Source organism: Oryctolagus cuniculus, chromosome 3 (genome assembly GCF_051225735.1).
Source record: "Oryctolagus cuniculus isolate XC-2025 breed Fujian yellow rabbit chromosome 3, ASM5122573v1, whole genome shotgun sequence".
Lineage (NCBI taxonomy): Eukaryota > Metazoa > Chordata > Mammalia > Lagomorpha > Leporidae > Oryctolagus > Oryctolagus cuniculus.
This window is the reverse complement of record NC_142869.1, coordinates 147995415-148008408: the sequence shown is the minus strand read 5'-3', so window position 1 is coordinate 148008408 and position 12994 is coordinate 147995415. Positions and strand designations below refer to the sequence as shown.

The 12994-nt window shown below is 35.6% G+C and overlaps 1 protein-coding gene across 1 annotated transcript in view; it reads left to right on the top strand.

The window, feature by feature from the left end:
* SAMTOR (S-adenosylmethionine sensor upstream of mTORC1) overlaps nt 1-12994 on the top strand; it is a 223074-nt gene that overhangs the window by 40995 nt on the left and 169085 nt on the right. The window lies entirely within an intron of this gene.

Below are 12994 nucleotides of genomic sequence, written 5' to 3'. Positions count from 1 at the left end.
AGATGGACAACTCAAATAGGTACAATTTCTAGGACAACTGTGATCAGCACTATCCTGAGAATATGAAAGGAAAAGGAGGTTGCCTGGGACACAAAACCAACTGACTGGGCACGTATGGTTCTCAGATGCTTTATGATCCCACTGAGTGCATGAGGGCACACACAGAAGGACATATGCAGAGAATGCAATGATGTATTTGCAAGAGCTCATTGGCTGTTGCCATGGAGGTAGGCAGTAATGGTGTATAGGGAACAAACAGAAGGACATAAAAAGAGATGACTGTGCCACATATTCTGAGAAAGAAACCTGTGAAATCCTCTCCTCTCATTGGTCATCACTATGGTGACAGCCTTTAAAAGCCCAGAGGGGATAGAAATTAGATTCTGGTGTAAACACACACACACACACACACACACTCCCACACTCCTCATAGAGGTGTGTATCAGCATAAAAAATACTTAAGGTCAATTTCATAAGCTCGTTTCAGGAGCTATTAATATACAGCAAGGAAAATATCTTCTGATAAAAATTATAGGCATTACTTAATGATAAAGAGTATCTTTTTTTCCTGCCCTGATATTCATTTCAAAATATCATTCAGTTCATCCTTTTTGTCTGGGTTATATGTTAGATTCCAGTAGTACTGGACTTGTTAATAGATCACCCTTACAAATAATGAATACAACTCTGTGGCACAAAAACTGCTTCAACAACTTGAAGCCCTGCTGTTTGACAGATAGATATATTTTAAGTCTTATCAGTTTTTCCTGCCTTGAGTAAATATTTTTCAGTGATGCTTTATTAACAAGGTTCCCTGGTGCCTCATTGTGTAAAAAAAAAAAAAACAAAAAACTGACCTTTAACCTGCTATTCATAAGGCATAAAGAAAATGGTTGCTTCTAAAATTTTCTTCTGCTTCTTTTCACATTTCACATTACAAATTTAAATGTCTCTTAAACTTTTCCATTTTTTCTGCTCTAACATCCTATCATGATAGTAACTGAGCCATCTTAAACTCAGATTTATATGTTTCCAAAATAATACATACAAATATGCATCTTGGTCTAAGGGAAATGTAGGTAAAAAATATACATACAAATCATGCCTTCTGAAAATAAGATAATCAATCACCACTTTTTATTAAAGCCAAAGCAAAGAAAATAATTGAATAACTTATTTTTGTGGAATTAAGGATTTTTGTCCTTTTTTGCAACATTTCTGTCCTTTTTTGTTAGGTAATAAAATAGAGAAGAGCATTTGTTTGAATTTTCTTTATATTACATATTGAGGTGGAATTGACCTTGTGGCTGAACTCACTAGAATCTATGAAACAAATATCAAAAATTGTGCACTTGAAGGGATTTAGATGCGAGAAGCATACTTTAATATTTTCTTTGCAAGGATCATTCCAGTTTGAGAGAAAGGGAACAGAGTCGCAGGTAGAAAAACTCCCTAATAAAGTCCTGGCAATTTACTTTTTAAAATAGGAAATACTACAACCAAGGGAGGTACCTGCTGTATTTGCGAAATCTCACGAACAAGAAGGGGTGTGCACTGCTGCAGAGCTGTCTGAGTTGTGCCTCCAGCTAGGGAAAGGGTTATGTCTTCTGCCTGAGAAAGACAGAGCTAGAGATAAAAAGGTCAAAATAAAGGCAGATTGTCCATAAACCCCAGACAGCCAATCATTTAACATAAACACTTCTGCCTTCCAAAGGTCAGAGCCAAACAAGCTACAGTCTATGGGAACATCACTGAGCTCTCCTTATAAGTCAGGATGCCCTAGAATTATAGATTTTCTTGGCTAGAGATCAGCCTGTATTTAGAAACAATAAAGTTTTATCTATGCACTTGGTGTCAGAAGCAATCTGGAACCCAATGTACCTTAACACTTAGGGAATACATCCACCACAAGCTGCCATCATGACAGTGTGACAGATAAAAGAAACATCCAAGCTATTAAGAGGATGGACTGGATCTTATCAGTTAGACTGAAAGATGGGCTTACATGGGCCCTGAATTGTTCCACAGTGCCTAACTTTCTTTTTTTGATGCCTGAAATATGTGATTCAACCTTCAAGCATGGCTGATTTGTTCTTTTTAGACAAGGTAGACATATTGTACAAAGTAAATATAAAATATTATTTACATAGGTCTTTTATATTAGGATTTGACCTGAAAGTATAGCAGTTGCAGAATGGGTTGTGATGCTCATGACCTCATTTCTTTGATTCTACATGTTATCCCCAGGAATTTCATTTGAAGAATGAATTTCGTCTTCAGAGGGCTTACTGAAATTAATAATAAGAGCATTGACTTATTTCAAGTTCAAAAAAGTATAAACCAAACCTTAGAGAATTTGTTTTATTTCCCTGGGATTCTGATGCTGTTATTTTAAGTAGTAGACACAGAAATGTTTCACTTGTTTTTCTTTTATGTGCATTGGCCTTTTATGCTGTTTAGTTATCATTATACAAATTTTCCTTTGAAAGCCTTTTAGGTGTTACTTCCTCTTTGTCATGGACCTGAAATTCCTGTAATTTCCAAATTATTTACGTACATTGACTTTCCATGGGCACAGCTACCATATGATAAAAAAATAGCATTTACTTATGTGTATATATACATATGTGTATATATATATATATATATATATACATTTCATATATGAGGGTACTTCAAAAAGTTCATGGAAAAATAGAATTAAAATGTAAGCCTATTTTGAAATCCCTGTTTTTCACAATGCTTAAACATTTCTGTGAATTTTGTGATAACCCTGTGTAGGCTTAGATTTCAAAATTTTTACACCAAAATAAATTTCCTTTTAATTACATGTTCCATGAATTTTTGAAGTACCTTCAAAGTATTTATACATATATATTGTATTGAATAAATACATATAGAATAAATATATTAATAGTCAATAATATTTCTATAAAACATATTCATGTTAGGATATTATATTTTAGCAGTAAAAATAACAAAGTATCCATCTATAAATGTGTTCATCAAATCAGTTTAGAAACAAAAAGGATAGATAATTAAGAAAGGTGATGACTGAGAAAATGTGAAGCCTCATCAGAATTCAAATATGCAAAAATAAAATGAGCTTATATTTTAGTACACTATGATTAAACTGCCCTAAATAAGTAATGACACATTTTAGGATTATAAAATTTAAAGCAAATGATAAAATGAATATGAGATATTTTCAAAATTAGATAACATACAACTAAGTTTAAAAGAGACAAATACTTAAGTAAAATTTGACATCCTTTTAGTTTACCTGTATCAATTAAGAATCTTAATCCAATTCTTCCATGCCCTACAGATTTAAACAGAGAGTGTTCTTTTCTTCAAGTTTTAGAAACCCAGAATTCCTCAGTTGTTGAAGTTAAAATGTTCTACACCCTTTTTCAGTTTAATAGTTATCTATGGTCTTGGCTTACCTTTAACTGAGCTAATGAAGCAACTCCTCAGAGGTTTAACTCCCTCTTCTTCAGCGCTCCAAGTTTTCCTTCCTGATGGGATTTGACAGAAAGAGATCATGGTTGAATATGTCCTGTATTTCCCAGTGTAACTTCCAAGGGACAGAACTTTTCAAATCCTCAGAAAAATGTCTTCTGCCCAGGTACTTCTTCACACCCATTCTTCTCCCTTTGAAGCCAGGGCTTAGTTAAATCCAAAGTTCCTGCATACTTGGGCTCACATCACATTTTCCCTTGGTAATTGGGATAGCAGGTGTTAGCTCACTTAAAAATCTACTTTATTGTTTGAGAGGATGTGTCCTCTTTGTTTCAAAGCAGACTATAACATACATTTAAACAGAAACATAAATTTATCTGCCTATATATACCAACTAAATCAATAGCACAGATTTAATCTATCACATTTTCCCAATCCAGTATTCCCAGAAAACCAATTATAATATTCATCATTTTCTAAATGTCATATTTCTTCATGATATATCATTAAACATTTGATAAGATAATATTACATATTTAGAAACAAAATATTTGTGGTCCTACACTAGATTATAAGATACTTTTAGTGATTAAAAGTAACTGTCACTTTTGGTGACATTTTTATTTTAATTGCTATTTTAGATATCATCTCATAATAAAATGAAATATTTTAAAAATAATCAACAAAATACTCTTCTGCACTTTTTTTAGTTAAGTGTTTTTATTTCTCTGGTTTCCTTTATCCATCAGGAATAAAATTTTAATTTTGTTATAATAGGGACAAATATTACATCTTCAGACTTATTTCCAATTAGTCTTTCCCTGTGAACTCTTATATCCACTTGTATGGTATGCCTTTGGGTGTTTTCTTCACATTTGACAGATTCATTTTTCAAGACCAACTCAAAGGTCCTGGATGAAGATACCACTGACAACCAGCTTTGAATCATTCATTCATTGCACTGTCTCTGAGTAGGTTTTTGATCAGACATCTTTCTAAGCAGTTGGTGTATTTTCTTATATTTTATCTCACCTATGTCAATATCTCTGTTTAGACTGAGATCCCTAAGGGCAAGAATAACGTCATGTTTACCTTTGTAATTTCAGGGTCTGGCAGAGTAGTGGGTACAAAATAGATATAACCGGCCAGCGCCGCGGCTCAATAGGCTAATCCTCCACCTGCGGAGCTGGCACACCGGTTCTAGTCCCAGTGGGGGCGTCGGATTCTGTCCCGGTTGCCCCTCTTCCAGGCCAGCTCTCTGCTGTGGCCCAGAAGTGCAGTGGAGGATGGCCTAAGTGCTTGGGCCCTGCACCCGCATGGGAGACCAGGAGAAGCACCTGGCTCCCGGCTTCGGATCAGCGAGGATCAGCATGCCGGCCGCAGCGGCCATTGGAGGGTGAACCAACGGTAAAGGAAGACCTTTCTCTCTGTCTCTCTCTCTCACTGTCCACTCTGCCTGTCAAAAAAATAAAAAGGAAAAAATAGATATAGCCATTTAATAAATCAATATTAAAATTAGGAGCACAGCTACAATACTAAGACTCACAAGAGAAGCAGATTGATTGCTCCAAGACAAGGAAAGAAAATTGTAAATGTAGGCTATAACCTCCTCATGAAAAAGCTTTCACATTCAAGGGTGAGGTTTTAAAAAGTCCTGGGTAGAAAACTGGTTCAGATGATCATGAATTTGTGTCCAAAGCATTCATATTTTCAGTTTAGCCAAACTACAAATATTTATATTGAATAGATTCATAAGCTTTCCTCTAAGGAACCAGGAATAAAAAAAGGAGAGCATGATTCAGAAAGAGAATAAGTCAGTGGGATTACTGACACACATCCATTGTAAGATCAAGCTGTTCTGAGGAAGAACACATGCAACTTTATGAAATATGAATCTGTGCATTATCAGAGCTCTCCAGAGGAAGAAAGAGAGCCAATAGGATACATATGTATATAAAAATATATAAATTATATATACATTATATATAGAAACTATTATTGCCCATGCAGTTATGGAAGCTAAGTCCTAATATTTACTACCAGCAAAATGGAGAAACAGGAAAGCCAATGTGTAATTCTTTTATCTTTTAGTTGGTTTCTTATTTTTTATTTGTTTGAGAGGCAGGGAGAAAGAGAAAGAGAATTTCCCGTTTGGTGGTTTACTCCCCAAATGCCCGCAGCAGCTGGGGCTGAGCCAAAGCTAAAGCTAGGACCCAGGGACATGATCCAGATCTGCAGTGTGGGTGGCAGGAACTCCATTAGCTGAGGTCCCACTGCTGCCTTCCAAAGTCTGCTTTAGCAGGAAGCTAGAGTCAGGAGTTGGAGCTGGAAGTGGATCCCAGGTATTTTGAAGTATGGCTGAGGCTGTTTAGTTTTGTTTTTATTTTTTAAATTTTATCTAAGTTACACAAGTTTTATGTATTCCATATATACAGATTTAGGAATATAGTGATACTTCCCACCCTACCCACCCTCTGCCCACACTCCAACCCTTTTCTTCCCTCTCACATTCTCACTCTTAATTTTTGCTAGTATCTATTTTCAGTTTGCTTAATGATTGTATAGTTAACCCTGTACTAACAAAAGTTTTATTTCATTTATTTGACAGGCAGAATTAGAGAGAGAGAGAGAGGGAGACAAGGAGTCGGAAGTCTTCTATCTGCTGGTTTACTCCACAAATGGCCATAATGGCCAGGGCTGTGCCAAGCCAAAGCCATGAGCTTCTTCCAGGTCTCCCATGTGGGTGCAGGGGCCCAAGAACTTGGGCCATCTTCCACTGCTTTCGCAGTTACATTAGCAGGAAGCTGGACCGGAAATGGACTATTCAGGACTCCCAGTGTCTTCATGGGATGTTGGCACTGCAGGTAGCAACTTAACCTCGTATACTACAACATCGGTCCCCTGACTTGAGCTTTTTAACCACTAAAGGCCCAGTTCCCTACCTTTTATTTTTTCAGTACTGAAAATATTCTGTAAATACTTAGCCAAACAGAAAATTAATATAATAATGATTGCATTCAATTAATATAATTAATGTTAAAGCTTTTCATTTGTAAATAAAAGAATGTTTAAAGTATTTAAATTCACTTGCTTTAAAAAAAAAACTAAATTGAAAATAGGATCTTACAGTCAAATTAGGCATAAAATCTATATATTAAATGCTGTTTTGCCCTGAATCAGGTTAAGTTCACTTAGATAATAATATGCTTATTTATGTTCTGAAACATTGCTGATTCATTTATGCCTAAATGCCTGCTAGTGTGAATCATTGTTTTAGGCATTATTCTATGCTATATGAACAAAACAATAAATGAGCAATGGGGTCTTTCCAGAGTTTACAGTCTAATCATGAAGGTGGTAGGTAGTTATGTATAAAAAAATCTATAACCCCAACCTTCCAAAGAACTTTCTTAAATCAATTTAATACCTGAATAATAAGAATAATTCTAAAATTCTCAAATAATTTATATAAAAATGTTTGTGTCATAAATCTTAAAGGACATTATCCTATAAAGCTATTTTCTCCAAGTTTTTTAAATAATCAGATTGTATTTGTATAGAGCACTTACACATTTATGTTAATTCTTGAGTCTTTTTTGTTTTATTTTCAGCTTTGATATGCTATCTCTAACAAATTTATTTTATTCATGTCTATAAACATTTTAAATATAAAATCCATTTACCTTAACCTAGAGAAACCATTTATTTGTAAAATTATGTTTTGAGAACCAGAAATATTAAGCAGAATTCTTTTACATTACTCACAGATATAGCAAAAGTTTAGTGAGTAGGACGAAAACTGGAAAAGTCATTATATTGAAAATTCCATCATTTGGAATTAGCTACTGATTTGACACTGTATTCTTTCTTCTATTAGATCGAGTCTCTAAAATGGAAAGCAGGAGGCAGGCCTTTGGTGCAGCCAGTTAAGCCACTACTTAGGACCCCTCTATTCCGTATTAGAGTGCCTTGGATCAAGTCTAACCTCTGTTTCCAATCCAGCTTCCTGCTAATGTGCATCCTGTGAGGCAGCAGATGATGGCTCAGGTACTTGGGTCCCTGCCACTCATGTGGGCAACCCAGATTGAGTTCTGGGATCCTGGCTTCAACCTGGCCAACTCTGGCTGTTGGCAGCCATTTGGGGGATGAACCAGCGGATGGAAGATCTCTCCCTCCATCTTTCTCTCCCTCTCTCTTTCAAGTAAATTAAAAATAATAAAAATGGGAAATAAATATTTGGGAAGGAAGTGGCACATCTCAGAAATCCTATGAGGAAATTTTCAAGAAAATATTTGTTTTTAAACCTTATATTTCTATATTCCAATAAGGAACCATGCTTACCTGGTCTAGCCACTAACTCTCAGGACTCAGACTCACTTCCTGCCCCTACTGCTACCCCAAGTTCCCTGTGTACATTCCTAGCACAACAACCTCTACTTTGGGCTCAGTAACTTCAGGTTTGAAAATAGCTGCTCCCTATTATGGGGCTATTTTGTAGAGGCTGAAGAAGTTATCTCTGCCTTCTTTTCATTATTAATTGGTTCATGCAGTTCCTGCTTGCCTTTGTTTTTGTTTTTGTTGCCTTTGCTCATAATAAAAGCAAAGAGGTCAAGAAAAAGGCTCAATCAAAAACCTAGAATAAGACAATTGGCCCAATTACATGATGTTGTCAAGCTTAAATCTGGAGAATTGGTCCATCTATTAACTTTTCCCCAAACTGTTAGTTAAATTGCAATGTTTCAATCACAGTTATAAATCCTGAGCTATTCAGACAATGAGTTCAACCACAGTAATAATGCTTTGAATAGCAGTAATTCTTTTCTTTCTAATCCAATAGAGATTGGAAACAGAGGTTAGACTTGATCCAAGGCACTCTAATATGGAATAGAGGGGTCCTAAGTAGTGGCTTAACTGGCTGCACCAAAGGCCTGCCTCATGCTTTCCATATATACCATACACATATCTAATATGTTCATTCTACTTGAGATGAAAATAAACTTTTCCAAGATAGTTTACCCTTTGATCACTGAAGTTTTTGGTGATTCAGTGAATAACACATGTCCATATCTGCTAAGCATTTCCAACTAGAACAATTCACAGCACACATTATTAAAGACACTTATTGTTCTTCAAATAGCATTTGTATGTATATGGAAGTATTTAAGGTTAACTGAAAACTACTAGAAATAGTAAGAAAATTTATAAGTTCATGGGCTATATAATAAAAATTGAAAGTCAATAGCTTTCTAGCATTCACAGAAAATATAATATATGAAATATTCCAATTTATATGAAAAGTTAAAAAATAACAATAGCTAAGACATAGAATCAACCTAAATGCCTGCTAACTGAAGACTGGATAAAGAAACTATGGGATATGTATTCTATGGAATACTATACAGTGGTTAAAAATGAAATCCGGTCATTTGCAACAAAATGAATGAATCTGGAAAACATCATACTTAGTGAAATAAGCCAGTCCCAAAGAGACAAATACCATATGTTCTCCCTGATCTGTGATAACTAATAGAGCACCTAAAAAGAAATCTGTAGAAGTGAAAATGACACTTTGAGAAGGAATGACTTGAACAGTGCTTGTCTTGACTGTCAAGGAACAGTTTTTGTTTTTTTTTTTTTTAATGGAGAATGGGACTGGCAATGGGAGAGGGAGGAGGAGGTGGAGTTGGGGTGGAAGGAACAGTGGAAAGAATCACTATATTCCTAATGTTGTACTTATGGAATTTGTACTCATTAAATGAAAGATTTCTTTGGGAAAAAAAGATAAAAAATATATAGCTATAAAGTTGTAGGAAATATACAAAACTAAATTTCTAAAACTTTCAAACTGCACTGAGATAATATAAAATAGTGTTTAAAGACATATAATATATATCTATATATATATATACACATACACTACATACTTATATACCATGGAGGTAATATTGTAAAGATGTCGTTTCTCCCCTATGTTACTTGGTAAGTTAAATGCAATCTCAAAGTATCAAAAGGATTTCTTTTTCAACTGGACTAAATTGTACTAATGATCAACTAGAAAACTAAGAATGCAAGAGTAGTTAGGAGAATTCTAAAAGTGAAATGCCCAAAAAGCCAGCTCTACAATATCTTAAGATTCCAAATAGTGTCAATAATTAAGTAGATCAGTTCTTAGAAGAAATAGGTAGGTCAACTGAGCAGAACAAAGTTGAGAAATTAACCAAAATACATCCATACAAATGCCCTTTATGTTAAAGTGCTATGTCACATCAAAGTGGTAAACTTCTGTATGACAAAAGCTAAAATTATAACCATAAAGTCAAACAATGTACAAAGAGAAAATTTTAACATGTAAAACATGATAATGTTCCTAAATTAAAGAAATTAATATAAATCAAGAAAAAGATGAAAAATCAAAAGGGGAAAGATACACTTGAATTTGTTAATAGAAAAGAAATACAAATTACCAATTGTCAAGTAAAAATTTCAACTTCAAATTAATAATTTAACAAATGCAAATCTAAACAATGATTCACAAATTGACTCAAGCTTTCAGGAGGACATTTGGCAACATCTATCTAAATTTTGTTTTAGAAGATTTTATTAGGACCAGCATGTAGCATAGAAGGCTAAGCCTCCTCCTGTAGCACTGGCATATTATATGGGCACAAATGCACTTCCCAGTTGCTCTTTTTTCAATCCAGCTCTTTGTTTATGGCCTGAGAAAGCAATAGGAGGAGGCAAAAAGATTTTATTTATTTGAGAGGTAGAATTTTAGAGAGAGGGATAGACAGAGAAAAAGGTCTTCCATCCACTGGTTCGCTCTTCAAATGGTCTCAACAGATGGAGCTGGGCTGATCTGAAGCCAGAAGCTTTTTTGGATCTCCCACATGGATGCAGGGGCCCAAGCACTTGGGCTATCTTCCACTGCTTTCCCAGGCCATAGCAGAGAGCTGGATCAGAAGAGGAGCAGCTGGGACACAAACCGGCACCTGTACAGGATGTCAACGCAATAAGCAGAGGCTTAACCTTCTACGCCACAGCACCAGCACTATCTACTCAAATTTTAAAGTCACATATTCCTTAGCTCAGGAAATCTCTGCTAGGAATTCTCCCAGTGGAATGTTCACAAAACTACAAGATATTTGTAATAGTTTCTGTGGGAGATTGGTTTAAAATGTTATGGTACATTCACACAATACAATATGCAATTACTTATAAAGAACAGAAGTATATTACACACATTAATATGGATATAATTCTAAAATATAAAATTCTTAAATGAACTTTCAAGTGAGGAATTGTGTGCAAGTATATGTATTGTGTGAGACAGCAAGATGGAGGAAGGAGTCTGATTATGACTGAAGATATTTGGAGGGAAATTGTAAGGGACGTTTTCCCCTTTCAGTTTGTATCTTTCTATTCTACATAAATCTTTCTACTCATATTCAAATATTTAATGTATTAGCATACTACTTGTTTGTTGGAATTTTAGGCCAATGTTTATTATTTCATTTATTTTGAAAATAAAATCCAAACTATTACAACATTTTAAAATAAATTGTTCTCTACTTTGTATAATTCATTCTAAAATTCATCAGTATAGACAGTGTGATAGATGGATTTCAGTTTGCTCTATCTTAGAGGCAGGTCCTTACAATCCTTTTGGTTTAGTTACCACTTAAATAGCTCTAGTAGTCTGCTACACCAGCCTTTCAAGCGTCTTTATCTCAAATCAACACCAGAGGCTTTGTTACGTGTTAAAAGTGATTTTTTTCCACTGGTGAAGTGATGTTCAAAATGTATACATTGGTCTGGGACTGGCACTGTGGCACAGCGGGTTAAGCTGCCATCTGTGACACTGGCATCCCATATGGATACATGTTCAAGTCCTGGCTGCTCCTCTTCTAATCCAGCTCCCTGTTAATGTGCCTGGGAAAGTAGCAGAAAATGGCCCAAGTGCTTGGGCCTCTGTGCCCATGTAGGAGACCTGGAAGAAGCCCTTGGCTCCTGGCTTTGTTCTGGCCCAGTTCCTGCTGTGCCATTTGGAGGGGTAAACCAGCAGATAGAATATCTCTTTCTCTATCTATCTCTTCCTCTCTGCCTCTCTAACTCTGCTTTACAAATACATTTTTTTTAAATGTAAGTATTTGTCAGAAATATTGTACAGACTTTTCCATCTTTGAATAGTCTAGTATCTGAGTGACCCAATATCCTAACCCTACAAGATAAATCCTAGTTAATGATTATGAAAAATTGTTTGACTACCTAATGGAAAACTTTTGTCACTTGACTCTAACTAAAACATTAGTTTGTTTATGTATTTATTTGGCAGACAGAGAGACAAAACAGACAGACCACCCGAGAGAGCTAGCTCCCATCTTCTGATTCATTCCCAAAATTCCTGCAATGGCTGGGGTTGGGCAGAAGCCAAACCCAATACCTGAATCATTACTATTGCCTCCCAGAATCTGCATTAGCTGGAATTTGGAGTCAGGAGTCAGAGACAAGTATCAAACCTTGGCAACCTGATTATGGGACACAGACACTGGAAGCTTCACTGCCAGCCTAAATGCCTGCTTCAAAGATTAGCTATATTTGACATTGAAATACACATTCGCCTCTAGGAAAAGGTGTATGCAAGTTAGTGGCAGAATGCCCATGATGATAGTTTACAGAGTAGGGTCATATGACTGCTTTTCTCCAATAGTCACTGCTGTGAAATCATTGTATGTATTTCAAATTAGTCTGAGACTTGGCTTTTGGGAGAAGAGAACTATAGCCCTCACCTAACTTGAATTTTGGTGGTCATTCCAAATGTCTACCCCCCAAAATGAGTTATTGTGAATGAACAAATTCCCTTAGGTCAATTGGCAGCAAATTTATAATACAAATGTTAGGGATGGGAGCTCCAAGACAAGAGTTTCTGAACCATCTCCAACATGATATTCTCCAGTGCTAGTCTCTATACTAGCTGGTATCTAGAAATGTAGACGCGGAAGTAGAACTTTAGGGTTTAACCACCGTATTGACATGGGTCTTTATATTTCTTTATCACATTTAGAGTTGTCTGTCTCCCCCTTTCCTGTGCCATTTGGGATCACTCTCATTTTCCCAATTCTCCACTCCAATGGGCCTCTTTGCAGGCCTGTTATCAGCTTTTCTCTGGAGATATGCAAAGCATTCTGCTGGTTGCTGGATTTTCAATGCCCCAGAGCTAGTTTAGGGACTTTCATCATCTTCTAAAAGCCCTGACAAAATCTGCTGACTGTAAAAAATCCTGAGTTAGCAGTCAAAACAGAGAACTTCATAATATAAGTTTCTATTTTCATTCCTGTTATCTGCATTTAGAATGGCCAGACTAACTTCATTACCTGAAATAACACCTGTACATTTGGATAAAATTAATTTTGTTACCAATTTTACCTTTTTTTTTAAAGATTTATTCGTTTACCTGAAAGTCAGAGTTAAACAGAGAGAAAAGGAGAGGAAGAGAGAAAGAGAGGTCTTCCATCCACTGGTTCACTCCTCAGAT